This window comes from Phalaenopsis equestris, unplaced genomic scaffold, assembly GCF_001263595.1.
Source record: "Phalaenopsis equestris unplaced genomic scaffold, ASM126359v1 Scaffold000258, whole genome shotgun sequence".
Lineage (NCBI taxonomy): Eukaryota > Viridiplantae > Streptophyta > Magnoliopsida > Asparagales > Orchidaceae > Phalaenopsis > Phalaenopsis equestris.
This window is the reverse complement of record NW_018164700.1, coordinates 1,799,189-1,815,502: the sequence shown is the minus strand read 5'-3', so window position 1 is coordinate 1,815,502 and position 16,314 is coordinate 1,799,189. Positions and strand designations below refer to the sequence as shown.

The following is a 16,314-nucleotide window of genomic DNA, read 5'->3' as shown; positions in this document are numbered from 1 at the left end:
CAAAAATGCAAGATAATCCATCAACATCCAAAAAATTTGATTTTTTTTCACCGCCCTAGGTTATTAAAAACCATTTCCTTTTCCACTCACAGAGATGCGAAGTAATTCATAGACACCCAAAAAATCAACTAAAAATTCTTAAGCAGATAATCCTACAGAGATGCAAGAAATGGCATAAGATGTTGAAAAAATCTTCCACAAATATATCAGAGATTTCAGTCATTACAAATCTCAACAAATAGAGATGCAAGAACATCCCTCAACACTGAACAAACCTTGGAAAGGAGGAGAAAATACTAAGGAAAACACTACAGACAGAGATACAAGAACCTATCGACACATACAAACAAAAGTTATTTCCTTTCTCATCACTAAATGCTCTCGTTTTCAGAAAACCCAAACAAAAGAGATGCAAGATAATCTTAAGGAAAACCAACAATGCAATTATATAAGGGAAACAAAGCTTAAAAGCCGCCTGGAACGAAGAATCCAAGACAGAAGTAGCAAAGGGGAAGAGGAGCACATAGATCCGCCCTCAAATGTATCTGTAAAATAAGTAATTTCATGGAATCCCTTATGGCAACAATATTTTTTTATAGAACTAACCATGGAACAGAAGCACGTCAATCAGTTTGCAAAACTTCGTTTCTTTGCCGCTTTTTTACCACAAGCACTCGAAACGGCACGCCCCAAATGCCTCCAAGTAGCTTTTCAAAATGAAAAACAACTAATAAGTTAGCCCAAACGCACTCTAAATTTGCACAACGCCATATCAGCCTCTCTCTCATATCTCGTTTGCTCTCCCAGGCACGCATCTCTCTCAAACCATCTGCCTCCTCTCCCTTCTCCAATACAGTAGAAATTGAGAGCTCCTCAGAATTCTCTCCCTCTTCGTACATATCGCCTCCTCTCTTCAGCGACGCTCAACCGCAGGTGGCTCTTGTCTCCACTGCTTCTACTCACACGGATCGCTACAAATCGCTCGCAATCTTGCTCCCTCACGGCATAAACCTAGCTGCCGACCCCACATTCCCTCTCGCCTAGGACCCTTCCGGCAAAACCCGCAGCTTATCCTCCTACAGAATTTGCTTCTTCCCCGCCTCTTCCAAGCATGATGTTCCTCTTCAAGCATGCCTGCTTGAACTCTATTACGTTGGCGCCAAGCTTAAGTGCAAATTTGTCTTTTGTATGTCTAAGAGCAATTTAATCTTTTATTATTATTATTGTTGGGTATAAATAGATTTGTTATGTCATTAGTTAGGTTGATGCATGAGATTTAGTGGGATCTTAGGTTTAGTGTTTGAGAGAGATTTTTTAACTCTCGAATTGTAGGAATTAGGAGAGATCAACTATCACTCTAATTAAAGGTATTTCTCTTTGTATTCTTGTTGAGTTATTTGATTTATTAAAGGAATATTTTGTTTGACTTAATTTATGTGAAAATGAATGCCGATTTTGATGCTGGATCATGTCAAATCAGCAGCAGAGCAATCAATTCTGAGAATCAAAGAAAAAGGATCAGACTTCGAGAGCCAATCGGCGATGTGACCTCGACCTACATGGAAACTCACGATGATTCCTGTAGAACGACGATCCTGCATGCTCGGGAAGTTGATCGTGAAACAATCACAGTCGCAGGAAGCAAGGAGATCACGATGTTCAATGATCGCGTATTTCAGAGCCAAAACAGTAGCGAGAAGCTTTGCGGCATACAAAATCGTAAAGGGTAGCAAGAGACGGGCCACTACAATAGTGATGGCGGCTTCTGCATGACTGAAGCTCGCCATACAGTCGCTATTACAACAATCTGGGAAGTCAACAATGTTGGTCGTGCCCTAGAACTGAACCGCAAGGACAATTGCGGATCTCCATAACTCCCTCTATGTCTTTCTCCTCCTTCCGCTTAGGATTGTCACGTAGGGAAGATCGTCTTTCAAGCGTTTCCCAGTGATCGCAGCGCACGGCTTCGACGTGAAGGATAGAGGTGAACCGTGCGAATCAAAGCTTGCAAGATACTGAGGTGGGCTTGTGGCGTGCCTCGTGCAGTACAGTGGCGTGCCTCGTGCAGTACAAACAAGTGCTTTCTTCCTTTGGTGATAAAAAAAAAATTTATGGGAAGAGTGGAAGCTAAGAAAATAGAAGATTTTGAGAGAAAATTAGAGCATTAGACCAGACAAATCAGATATGTAAACAAGTGCTTTCTTCCTTTGGTGATAAAAAAAAATTTTATGGGAAGAGTGGCAGCTAAGAAAATAGAAGATTTTAAGAGAAAATTAGAGCATTAAACCAGACAAATCAGATATGGGATGGAAGAAATGTTCGCCATGATAGAGGATAGGTTTTCTTCTATAGAGAACCAAATGGAGGACCGATCGAGAGCATGAAAGAAATTCGAGAGATAATAAAGAAACTTATTGAGATGCAATCTAAGACCTCACAGATGGTTCAATTTGCAAACCATGCCCAAGGGTTGACTGGAGATTCATTGGCTAAATCAAAAGAAAAAGAGATCGAACGCAAGGAACATGAGGAAGAAAACATCCACCATCACAACCCCACTCTTAAGGCTCCGATTGGGGGTGGATTAAAGATTTCTGATGAAGGCAATTGGGCCAAAACACGAAGAATATATTATGCAAGAGGTATGAAGAAGATGCCTTGACTCAAGGGGGAGACTATCATGGAATACAGGGAAGATTTGAGCTATTGTTGGGAATGCTGAAAGGGATTTTTGAAGCAAGATCGGAGGAAAATTTCATAAAGAGCCTAATGCCCAACATACGAGCATCACTCTGACTATTAAAACTGTGGGGATTAAGGGAGACGATGAAGCTAGCTCAGATGGTAGAGTGCCAAAATCATATGAAGAAGGCCGACAGGAGCAACACAGATAAAAACTTGTGCTGAACTGTTATAGCAACAATGATATAAAAAACTCAAACAGTGGAAGTCCAAAGAAAAGCTGCACGGAACACAAATAATGGACCACAGCTGGGAGCAAAACTCAAGCGTTTTACAGAGAGATTCAGAAGAAGCGAGCCAAGGGGTATGTTTTCGGAGTGATGAAAAGTTTACCCCAGGACATCATAGCAACAATAAAAAATTACAAATTCTCATAGAACATGACAATAATACAAAGAATGAAGAAATATACACAGCTATGGGGGAGGAGGAACATTCTCAGTTTTTCCTAACTTGAGAACAAGGCGCCTTTTGGGGATGAGTATTGTTAAGTTGGTGCCTAGCTTAAGGGCAAATTTATTTTTTATACGCCTAAGGGTAATTTCATATTTTATTATTATTGTTGTTGTTGTTGGGTATAAATAGAATTGTTCTGTCTAGGGTTAAGTTGATGCATGAGAATTGAGTGGTGAGTCTTAGGTTTAGGATTTGGGAGAGATTTCCTACCTCTCGAATTGTAGGAATTGGGAGAGATTGCCCATCTCTTGAATTTTAGGTGTTTATCTTTGTATTCTTATTGAGTTTTTTTGATTTATTGAAGAAATATTGTGTTTGCCCTAATTTTTGTGGAAAAACGTGCCGATTTTGATGTCGGATTGTTTCAAACTCCTATTTCGCTTAGTTTCTTCCTCTCAACTGGCCCAACATAACCATCTCTCTCCCTATCTTGATTTCCAACACATCCCCCATCAGTTATCAGCACCCGCAAAGAAGACGAAAGTTGGGATTCTATAGAATTTGATGTTGTTTTTGTTGCTTAGAGAGGTTCAAGTTAAACGGTGATTGAATCATGCTTATATCCTGTTACCAAACAACCATCTCTGAAAGAAAATAACCACTCGAAACTCCATTTCAGCAACACCTACCTCACCTGAAAGCTTCTGATGTCTTTCTCCAGCCTCCAGCATCCTCCCCAACAATAAAATGAGGCTAGTCGTCCTTCCCGTCAACTTGCAACAACCCACCCAATCATTATCTCTCTTGTTCCTCTCTCAAAAATAAAAATAAAAATCAAAATTAAAAAAAATAAAAAAGAAAAAATTCATTGAAAGAATGAGGGGGAGAGAGAGAGAGAGAGAGGGAGGGAAATATTGTGTGCTTTCGTGCATCAACCTCGTCGATTCATATCGCACACAAAGGCATAAAAAGGTTGTGCTTCTAAATTCTAATATTTTATTAGTGAAGTGTTTGGCGCGATAAGGGGAACCAATGCATGATTTTCTCAGCGTAGCAGAGAAACCTCATATGCGACGCTTGCGACGCAAATTGTTTATGACATGCCCTCCACGGCGAGTGAAGTCGTACATACTTTTAAAAGCATAGTGGGGAAGATTAAATGATGACCCTCAAGACGCAATGGGAGGATATACATATATATGTTGTAACATGTGCTTGCAGGTACCATCATACATGCCTTTAACAGTGTGGTGGGTTTCAAATATTTCGGTTGCGGTGTCTCACGGCACCGTTCATGCATGCCTTTCTTAGCATGATGGTTAGGTCCAACTTTCACGACGGCGAGCAAACTCGTGCAAACTTTTAAAAGCACATTGAGGAAGATTCAATGATGACACTCAAGACACAATGGGAAGATATACATATATGTGTTGTAACGTGCGCTTGCAGGTACCCCATACATTTCTTTAAGGGCGTGATGGGTTTCAAATATTTCAGTCGGGGTGTCTCACGACATTATCCATGCATGTTGAAATACTGTCAAATTTCCATTTGAATGCTGGGCTAAAATGATAAATATTTTATTACAAATTAATGATGAATCTTGAACTTAATTCATTAAATATAGAAGACAGAATAAAATAAAAATAAAACCAACATAATACTTACAAGGGACTCAACGACTCATCAACGAGCTCGAACGAAACTTGTAGTAAACTCACTAGTTCACCTATAAATATAAATAATGCATTAAAAAGAACCTGCACTAGATTTACAGGGGACTCAACAATTTGTCAATGAGCTCGAATGAAACATGTGATGAGTACACTAACTCACTTATAAATGTAGATGAGGCATTGCGCTGACTAATCAAAGTATTTTGAGGCATTTAATATACTTGTGGGGGTTAACTTAAGCACTTAAATGAAATATGTGTGGGAGAGGTGCATAATTTCAAAATATACAATCAAATTTTAGAATGTTTAATCACCATCAAATCTGCACCACTTTTATTTAAGACTCCAATATTAAATATGGTATGCTTAGGAGACTCGAGGACACATCAATGAGCTCGAATAAAAGCTGTGAAGAACACACTAGATCATCTATGAATATAAAGGTGTTTTCTAAGTTCTTTAAAGCACTTAGAGTCATGCACTAAAATTATGGGGGTTCACCTGAGCATTTGAGTGAAATCTGAGTGTGGGAGAGATGCACAAGTTTAAAATATACAATCAAAGTCTAGAATATACATCTCAGCTTTATAAGGTTCCCTTAGACGAAAGAACTCATGGTTGCTGCCAATGATCCTTCTATCCAGTTAAGTCGACTACTTCTTTTTGACTAAGTAGACCAAGGTCCACGAAAGCCCGGGGTAAAAGAATAATGGAATCTTAATCGGGCGCATCACCATTTCCCTTACCATCCACTCTAAGCTCACGTTGATGATTTTATAAATTTTTAGTATTAAATATATTGCTCCTATATGTTAAGCAACTAGATTTCTAATGACTAGCATTAATCAAAAGTGCTCTCCTATTATCAGGAGGAAAAATACACCATAGAAGCTTGCACATGTGAGAAACCTCGAACCCCAAATCTTGAAATCCTAGCAAAATGAGGGTAAAATCTCTAAAGATTGTCTTATCTAACTCATCTACCTTCTAAAATTTGACCCGAAACTTAATATATAAGCTCTCAATGAGAGTATGATATCTCAAATTTTCGGAGCCCGCAAATAATTAAGTTGTTTAATTTATAAAGAAAACTAAAAAAATTATTGATAGCTAAACAATTAGAGAAAAATTCACATGTAAGAAAAAAATTCACCATCAAAACTATTTTCCTACATAGCATCTATCGATACTTTGTTCTAAATTCCAACAAAATATACCTCAATATTTATGCATTTTCTTGTAGGGTTCTATCATCCTAAAATTGAAAAAATGTTCATTACATGTCTTTATTCACAATGAATTTCTTCCCAAACCTTTATGATGGAGCCTTCATGACACCATATGAAGTCCACCTATGCAATATATTAAAGGTCACATTTTTCATGTCAAACAAGTATATGACTTCCAACGCATCTATCACAAAGGTTCCAATTCTTAAGTTAATGCATCTACACTATCTCAACTTGAGGTGGATGCAAATTCTATTAATATAGCTAATTCACAATCTGCGTTGTCCAATAAAAAAGGACTTTCCATAAAACTTGTTAACCCTCACCCTTCAATCATTAGTGACAATACTCGAGCTTTTCCCTTAAATAACAAGGCCCCACTTTGATAACAAATACTGGAGAAAAGCATGCTTAAAAGAGCAATCATGAGCATGAGAACTGGAAATTAAAAAGCATTATTAGCTTTGTTTAAACTTATTAGGGGTATTTACATATACCACATAATTCTCTACATTTACATATATAACACCTAAACTTTCATATTTACATGCATACCACCCAAATCTTTGACATCATATTAAAATACTACCATCACTTACATTTTAAAAATAAAATACAACTTTCATTCATAAATATTTAATACCAAAGTGTATAAAAATAAATATGAAAGTTTGGACGTAAGAGATGTAAATACATAAGAACTTGTCTGGTATGTATATAACTTTCCCAGCTTACTATTGATCCTCACTACTGCAAGCCATAATGTGGGATGCAGGACCTTCCCGCAATATCACGGTTACACAATAGGCGAGCTCGCGGCCTCCATGACCGCAGGAATCACGGGCCGAGAGTTCCTTCCTAGTTGTTAATTCTATTTTCTGCAAGTTTTCATCTTTTGGTTCTTTCCTATTTCCTATATTTCAATTAGATATTTTCTGTTAAGAGACATTTATATATGTTGTATTAGGGCTGTTAGATTTTCAATTGGCTGATTTTATGAATTGAGAGACATTTCTCTTATTTTCTCCTCTCAGGATTGTTGTAAACTCTTCCTATTGCAAGTGTGTTTGTAGCTTTTCCCAGAAGCAGGTGGTGGAACCCCCATGCTGTCCGCACCTTGCCCATTCCCCATTTTACTGCTGTTATTCAGCCGGACAACTGTCGAAGTCGCTGCCATCTACTGTTTAAAGCAGGCATCTGCCCTTTTTCGCTTCCGGTTCGCTGTCCCTTAGCCAGTCGAGCCGATTATCAATTTCAACTCCCACTCACATAATCAATCCTACAACTTCACCAACGTCTTTTGGTGCTTTATCACACAGAACGGTGTCAAGCAAAGGCCCAAGCATTGGATCTACTCCAATGATTAAGTCAAAGCACTGAAAACATTTTCTTATGAAGAACAATAAACACAACTGAAACAACTGAACTAGAAATTAAACAATCACAAAAGGCAAATAGCTGATATTTAAATCCAAATAGATCAAAAATTTTCAAGAAGAAAGAAACCAAAACATAGGAAATACCTGCGCACAGTACACAAAAGGAAACCAACCACTTTTGTATTATGTTGGCGCTCAAACGAGTTCATGATGAATACACTAAATGGCACATTCACATCTATTCAATCATGAAGGCATAGGAAACCACTAATCCAAAAGCGATTTTTCCCTGAACCATATCGAGGAACTTCTACAACAATGATTTCATGGAGATATAAAAAAAGTTAAGATTTTGAAGAATGCAACCCGGAAGAATTATAGAGCAAGTTTTGCACATCATAGCATACCTCAACGTGTGACCCATGGACACGAATAGTATAATTTCCTTTAAATCTCCATAAGAGGCGCTTCACCAGCATCACCCACTTCTTATCGATGTGAATTTGGACATTGGGCCAAAAATGAGCATTTGTGAGTAGATCTTGGAACATATGTGATCCCTAGTCGCCATGAACATGGTGACCGTACCCCAATCATCCACATAAAAATTCTGTAAAGAAAAAGAAAAAACTGAGACTGAAATCCCCCAGAAAATGTTGTTTAAAACAGCTCCATTAGCAGCCACTTTTGAATTTCAATATTATATATACTGTGACCATGTGTCAAAATAATAAATATAATGAATCAATAAAAATAAAAATTAAACCATCACAAATGGCATGGAAAACAATATTTTTTTAGCATCGGATATTGCCTGATAAAACCAAATAAATCAAATTTTATCAAGAAGAATAAGGGGTCTAAAGCTGTCACAATTTTAAAGAGAACTCGTGCACTATTGTCTTCTCTTAGAAGTAGAAGAATGATGATGTAGGGCGAATACTCCCCTTGGCGCATGAGAAACCAGTACCCAGTAACCAAGGTTCCCTAAGGTAGAGGAACCAAACAGTAATGCATAGTCGGGAGGTTTAACACCGTAAAGGCCTACTCCAAACCAGGGGATGCAGAAATTAAAGAACCCATCTGAAGAGAAAATATCTAAGGTGCTTTATAGAAGCATATCAAAGAAGTTCAGGAACTAATATATAGGTGTGGGCTCTGAAAATTCAAAATACCCGAACTCTCGTCAAGAGTTTGTGTTAAATTTCAGGTTAATTTTTCAGAAGACATGAGATAATAGATAAGACACTACTCAGAGATTTCACCCTCATATTGAGAGAATATTAAGACCTGGGGTTCGAGGCTTCTCATCCGTGCAAGCCCTTATAGTTAATTACCCCTCTCAATATCAAGTGAGCACTTTCAATTAAGGCCAGTCATTAGACACTAAGCATTCAGGCTTGACATATAGTGGCAACAACAAATTTAAGATTTTACACAATGAAATTTATCAATGTTAGCTTAAAAGCAGATGTTGGGGGAAACGATGACGAAGTCATTCAAGATCCCATGGTTTCTGGGTTGCCATGGTCCCTAGTCTACCTAGTTACCGAAAGTAGTAGACCCAAACCGACAAAAAGATCATTATCAACAACCATGGATTGTTTTGCCCAAGGAAACCTTATAAACCCTGGGTAAATATGTGTCTAAAAGGGCTAATCTAAGTCAATCATAGTTTACAAAAGGCCTCTTAACCCATAAAGTATACACGTGATTCATCATTCAAAATGACACTGTCATTAGGAAACGTACGAGATACAATCGTGATCATTTTAAAGTGGAAACAATTGGTGAAATCACCCAATTGAGTCTACTAGCCAAACTATCTGATCAGAGACGTGAGAAATGGTTTTAGGTTAGTCTGCTTTTAATAAGTGGAGGTGGGCTAAGGAGTTTTTTGGCGAGTGCTTTGTGGAAGTTGTAGACTATGGTTCAGAGGTTTTGGCCTCTGTTGTGCGTAGGAAGGGAGGAGGAATTGCAGTGTAGGGAGCAATGAAGAGCTGCACATTTGTTAGGTTGTCTGTAGTTGTGTTGTTGAAGCAAAGAGGAGTGAGGCTCGATGCTCCGACAATGGAAGAGGCGTTGGGTTTAGCGAAGAGGGAGAAGAGCATAGCTTCCTACGAGACACAAGCGAAGAGAGAATCAGAGAAGAGAGCAGAGTTGCTCAAGCGTGCGTGGATTTGTTGTTGATAAAGCAGATGGGAGGATGAGGAGAGCGGGGAGCTATACAAAAGGACCTTTGGAGTTTTCGGGCTTGAGCAGATGTCGAGCTCCTTCGTGTGGGGGTAAGGGGAGGCGCGAGTTGGTCGTGGCCGGGGTGAGGAAGACAGCAACATGAAGGATGCTTCAGTGTGAAAGTTGGAGGGGGGAGAGACAGAACTTCGGATTTGGTTTTAGGATTGCCGATTTGCAGGATGGAGAAGAGCAAGAGTGGCCTTTCAAGATTGGAGCTAGAGAGATATACATGGGTGTGAAACTACCCAAGTTACAGGATGGGAGATATGAATCGAAGAACAAGGATAAGGGTGGCGAGAAATGGGCAAAGCATGTGACAAGAAATAGGAGGTGACGACAGTGAGAGAAGTAATATTTCTTTTCGGCATTTTTAAATGTTATTATTTGAAGTAATATTTCTTTTCGGCATTTTTAAATGTTATTATTTGTAAATATTATCATGTCCTTTCAATGTAAATTCGACGTTCTAAATGCAACAATGAAGTTCGTTTTGCAATAAGAGGTATTTTGAATAACTTCATCGACAATTGAAACAAAATTGCACGCATTGCACCGACAACTTAATGTTTCCTTCATGTTTTCGCTTTTCAATCATAAAAGACCCCTTTTTAAGCAATTTTGATGTTTTGAACGCGCTCGCACAATCAATTTCACTATTCAATGATGTTTTGGGTGTTTTCGAGCATGATCGAAGAATTCCAAATTTGATCGTCTAGTGTCGCATTCTTCGTATGTTGCTCTCACCATATCCAATTGATCATCATGGGAGTATATGTAAGGGTCAACAATAGAATAAATGAATGTACAATCAAAAATAAAAGTCTTAAACCCTAAGCTAAAATACAATATCAATGAATATTATTCTTTGAATTAGCATTTCATACCATCTCATGTAAATTTAGTACAAAAACTTCATTGATGATATTGAGAGTACTAATAATTTTGTTTTAATAAATATAACTTTATAGAAATCAAACATACTTAACATGAATAAAGCTTCAAAGTTATTGGCTTAATTTAAATATCTAGGATATTATATATCTCCTTAAATATAAAAATATAGTTTTGAACCACATGATTGCAACCATTTAATTATCTAGAATCATTGTTTACCCAATTTCAGTTAAATTCCATCATGCCAAGCTTGTGTTGATTAGCTCAGTTATTATGGTCTATTTTTAGTTGACTCAAAGATACAATTTTAAACTCTAATACCAAATATAATGCAAGATGTCAAAGGATCCAAGATTTCCTAAGACAAATTTAAGATGAAAAGCATAAAATCACATGCAAAAATTCAAATTAAAGACAACTATTTTCCAATTAAATAAAAAATTGAAGACAAACAAAAATCATGGTAATTGACTATTTTTTAACAAAAAATCTCATATAAAAGTTCAGGATTATAAAAAATCACCAATTTCATTGCAATTCATGTTGATATCACGATCTAATCTGCGGCTTGGAATTTACCAAGGTAGATACATGGTACAGACGATCGGACGATGAAAAATATATTTTGTTATATTCATTTTCTATAACTAGTATTTAACAAATGAAAGAACCACTACATATAAGAAAATTAAACTAAAGCAGTTATAAATTTACCTCAAGTCAGGTTGTTCGCATTGTCTATAAACATTTCATCTTCTATCATTCATCTAATAATCGATTAGTTTAATCTAAAAAGTTAGTTTAAAATAGCAATAAGCTAAAAACTAGTAAATACTCATACTCATAAATCATAGTAACACAATAAAAAATATATAATATGCATGTCAATTAGGTTTTATGTAAATCAATCTAAGAGCAATGAAATGTTTGTGTTATCTAATATGTTCATTCAATGTAATTCTAAACATTCACTATGTCTTACTATATCGTTTATATATCAATATCTTTTTTAATATGTATACAACCGTCACAAGAACATCATATAAAAATTATATTATTTAAGGTATGTCGATATCAATATCATTTTCCAATTACACGCATGTGTACCTTAGTATTCCCTCATTATTGACATAAATAACTGATACCATCATAGTCGAGCATACAAATATAGTCATTCTATACAGTTTATATCATTTGCAATTTCATATCACTCAGTATGTAATATTAATACTATAATGCATAAATTTTTTTCATAATGAGAGTGCATCAATTTATGCGTAAATTTAATTACCAATTGATGCATTCTAATACTAAATATTTAATTCTAGTATTATAAAATTTTATCAATTTAATACAATAAGGCATAATTTTTTTTCATAATATAGTCATTAAATTTTATCATTTATTACCACTAATAAGGCTTGGCTACAAAACACAGTTCTGCTTCCAAACTCTACTTCCTTCTCTACTCAAACCTGTAAGTTAGGGTGGAAACAACGCTACCTCACTTCTTTCTTTGCCCGCTTGTAGCCCTTTCCTTCTCCTTCAGTTTGATCGCTTGAGAAGGTCCCTTATCCCAAAAGAGAAGTCCCTCAATGATCATGTTTCACACTCAATTTGCACGGAATGACTTCTCACTCACATGCAGAGTTGTTCGACGGGTTCCTTCCTCCCAATTCTTCTCCTCCTTAACACCAAAGCCGCTCAACACTTCTTATTTTGCACAGGAAATCAAAATAAGAGAAGAAGCTTTCTTATTCTCCACATGCGAGATGCCTGTCGACCCCTCTTGCTCTCACCGAAGACGTTGACTCCTTGCCCAAGATGCACACAATGTGTCGCTCCACATGCATGACTTGCAAGTGACGCTTATCGCAGCCTTCCACCTTAAGGTATCGTCACGAGGGTTACACACAAGTTATCTTCCTTCTTTTTTCCTTGTTCCTTTTCTTCCTCTCCTTTTTCCTCTCTCGCTTCTAGCTTTCTCCCTCGTTGTTTCTCGTGTTTTTTCCCCTTTGTTTTGTTTCAAAAAAATGAAGACACAATCCTCATTTTGATTTCCAATGAGCGTCGCATCTCCTTCAAACGACTTTATTTCTCTTTTTTTGGGGTTTAAAAATGGTTATTACAATCTCTCCATCTTGTAAAATTTCATCTTCGAAATTTGCAATTCTACCCCAAACCACTAATCATTGTAGAAAATATATGAACTATCCAAAAATTGCATGAAGTAAACTAGAGATCATTTATTATGATGAAAAGTGGTCACCGTAAAGCAAACATATGATGCAAGATGATTCAACTAAACTCCCCTCATCCACAGAAACTAGGTAACATCACATCTGAAGCAAGGTGACATGACAACAATACAACATGCATCCTTTGAAAAAGAAATCACTAGAATGGCACTCATATAACATGCAATAAAACATAACACTAATAAATCCCTATTAGCATCAACATCAGCAGAAGTTTCTTTGAGTTCTCTAGTAGTGAATAAACTCAAGATTGTCTTGGTTGAACTTCAGTAGGAGTTGATGCTGTAGAATCTATCATTCTCTGCCCACCAGCAGTCTTCTGTGAAGGAGCTCCAACTAATTTTTATAATTCTGAAATTTCTGGCTAAGTGAAGGGCAATACCTAACTATGTGACGAGGTTGACGACACCCGTAACATGTATGAGAGCCCACAAACATTCACCTTTATGTTGTTTTTCACATTTGACACAAGTGAATATGGTATTATAAGAAGTGCTACCATTCAATCTATCATAAGTAAATTTGGGATTCTTCCCATTAAATCCTTTTGATTGATCCACATGCTTTCCTTCATCAATACTCTCCTCTTGTGAAAATCTTTACGCTTCTAAGTGAGTTGATAATCAATTTCCACTCGTCTATACCACTCTACCAATACTGAGTAATCATCAATTCTCAATGGCACCAACAGTTGTTTGATCAAATCCTTCAATATAGAAAGAAATATGTAATACTTCTTTATGCAGTAGCTATCAGTTGTGGAGCATGCCTTCACAGTGCAGTGAACTCTATTTCATACTGCATAATTAAATTCTCTACTTGCACCAGCTTAATGAATTTTTCATGCATTAGTTTTCGAACAAATAAAAGTATAAATCACTCTCTTAAAAGCTCTACAAAATTCTCCTAACTTACCATCATATTGGATACATCCCCTAGTCTATCCTGAAGTTGCCCACGACATCATTTTTCAGCTTCTCCATCCAGCATAAATGTAGCAGAAGATATTCTTCTTTCATCAGGGCACGTCATGCTATCTAATAGATTTTCTATCTCCATTAGTCAGTTTCCTTCATCAATACTCTCCTCTTGTGAAAATCTTTACGCTTCTAAGTGAGTTGATAATCAATTTCCACTCGTCTATACCACTCTACCAATACTGAGTAATCATCAATTCTCAATGGCACCAACAGTTGTTTGATCAAATCCTTCAATATAGAAAGAAATATGTAATACTTCTTTATGCAGTAGCTATCAGTTGTGGAGCATGCCTTCACAGTGCAGTGAACTCTATTTCATACTGCATAATTAAATTCTCTACTTGCACCAGCTTAATGAATTTTTCATGCATTAGTTTTCGAACAAATAAAAGTATAAATCACTCTCTTAAAAGCTCTACAAAATTCTCCTAACTTACCATCATATTGGATACATCCCCTAGTCTATCCTGAAGTTGCCCACGACATCATTTTTCAGCTTCTCCATCCAACATAAATGTGGCAGAAGATATTCCTCTTTCATCAGGGCACGTCATGCTATCTACGAGATTTTCTATCTCCATTAGTCAATTCTCAACTTCAATTGGATCTTTAATTCCCTTAAACAAAGGTGAACATATATCTTGATATGACTTCAATTACTTATCCACGACAATAGTTTCATCCTGACTAGACTACAGTCAGAACTCATGAATCAACGAAATCATGGCCGCCATTATCTAGGTCAGGACATTCATGTTCACAACTATGGCAGGTAGTACTTCTTCATTTCTTACCAGACTCCCCTCTTATAGAATCTCAGGGGCATCCATTTGTTTGAATTAACATAATTAGTTAATTTGAGTTAACTTAAGTTTATTATTTTATTATTTTAAATTTTCTTATAATTATCTTATTGACACTTTCTCAATATTGTATTAAATAATACTAAACATTGCTCTGATATCACTTTTATCACGGCCCGACCCGGGACTTGAAATTAACCAAAGTGGGTACAAACAATTGGACCGAGAAAAATATATTTTTCTATATTTATTTTCTATCACTAACATTTAACAAATGAAAGAATCATCACAAATAAGAAAATTAAACTAAAGTAGTCATAAATTTACCTCGGGTTAGATTGTCCACGTCTTCGATAAAAAATTTCTCTTCTACAGTTCATCTATGAATCGATTAATTTAATCTGAAAATTTTAGTTTAAAACAACAATAAAAACTGAGTATGAATCTAATGAATACTCGTACTCCCAAATTACAGTAACACAATAAAAAAGAAGATAAAATGCACGTTGGTTAAATTTTATGTAAATTAATCTAAAGAGTTTGAATTAACATAATTAGTTAATTTGAGTTAACTTAAGTTTATTATTTTATTATTTTAAATTTTCTTATAATTATCTTATTGACACTTTCTCAATATTGTATTAAATAATACTAAACATTGCTCTGATATCACTTTTATCACGGCCCGATCCGGGACTTGAAATTAACCAAAGTGGGTACAAACAATTGGACCGAGAAAAATATATTTTTCTATATTTATTTTCTATAACTAACATTTAACAAATGAAAGAATCATCACAAATAAGAAAATTAAACTAAAGTAGTCATAAATTTACCTCGGGTTAGATTGTCCACGTCTTCGATAAAAAATTTCTCTTCTACAGTTCATCTATGAATCGATTAATTTAATCTGAAAATTTTAGTTTAAAACAACGATAAAAACTAAGGAGTATGAAACTAATGAATACTCATACTCCCAAATTATAGTAACACAATAAAAAAGAAGATAAAATGCACGTCGGTTAAATTTTATGTAAATTAATCTAAAGACAATTGAATGTTTATATTATCTAATATGATCATTCAATATAATTCTAAACATTCACTATGTCTTAGTGTATCATTTGCATATCAATATCTATCTTTTAATTTTTCTATAACTATCACAGGAGCATCGTCTAAAAATTATATCATTTAGGATACATCAATATCAATATTTTTTTTCTATTTATGTGCACGAGTACATTAGTGCTCTCCCTCTAGTAATCTCCCTCTAGTAATATATTTAGGTGACTCCGTCATAGTCAAACATACATATACAATCAATCTATGCAATTCATAACATTCACAATTTTATATCACTCAATATATAAGAGGGAGATTTACTGATATAGCATGGCAAAACATTGATATTTACATATTCAGCACAAAAAAAGTTTATTTTACGGGTGACGCACTCCGTAACGACCCCATGTACATTTCATTATGGAGTGCAGCACCCGTAAAAGAAACTTTTAATGTGCTGAATATGTAAATATCGATGTTTGTCATGTTATGTCTTTAAGGGCCCGTTTGGGGCAGTTTATAAGTGCGGGCGACGTTTTGAAAATGTCGCCTCACTGTTTGGTTCCCATTTATTGAGAGATTATTGCAAACTGCGTTTTGGAAATTGTAAAAGACACGGACTGCGGGCGTCTAATTTACCTATTAACCCTCGATCCC

General features: G+C 36.0%; 1 long non-coding RNA gene across 1 annotated transcript in view; it reads right to left on the bottom strand.

The window, feature by feature from the left end:
• The window catches only part of LOC110024485, a 39,863-nt gene that overhangs the window by 14,716 nt on the left and 8,833 nt on the right, over window positions 1-16,314 (bottom strand). Inside the window, exons 2-3 of the long non-coding RNA XR_002294006.1 lie at window positions 7,830-8,032; window positions 7,567-7,732 (exon numbers count right to left, since the gene is read on the bottom strand). This is a non-coding gene — a long non-coding RNA (uncharacterized LOC110024485). The remainder of the gene's footprint in view (window positions 1-7,566; window positions 7,733-7,829; window positions 8,033-16,314) is intronic.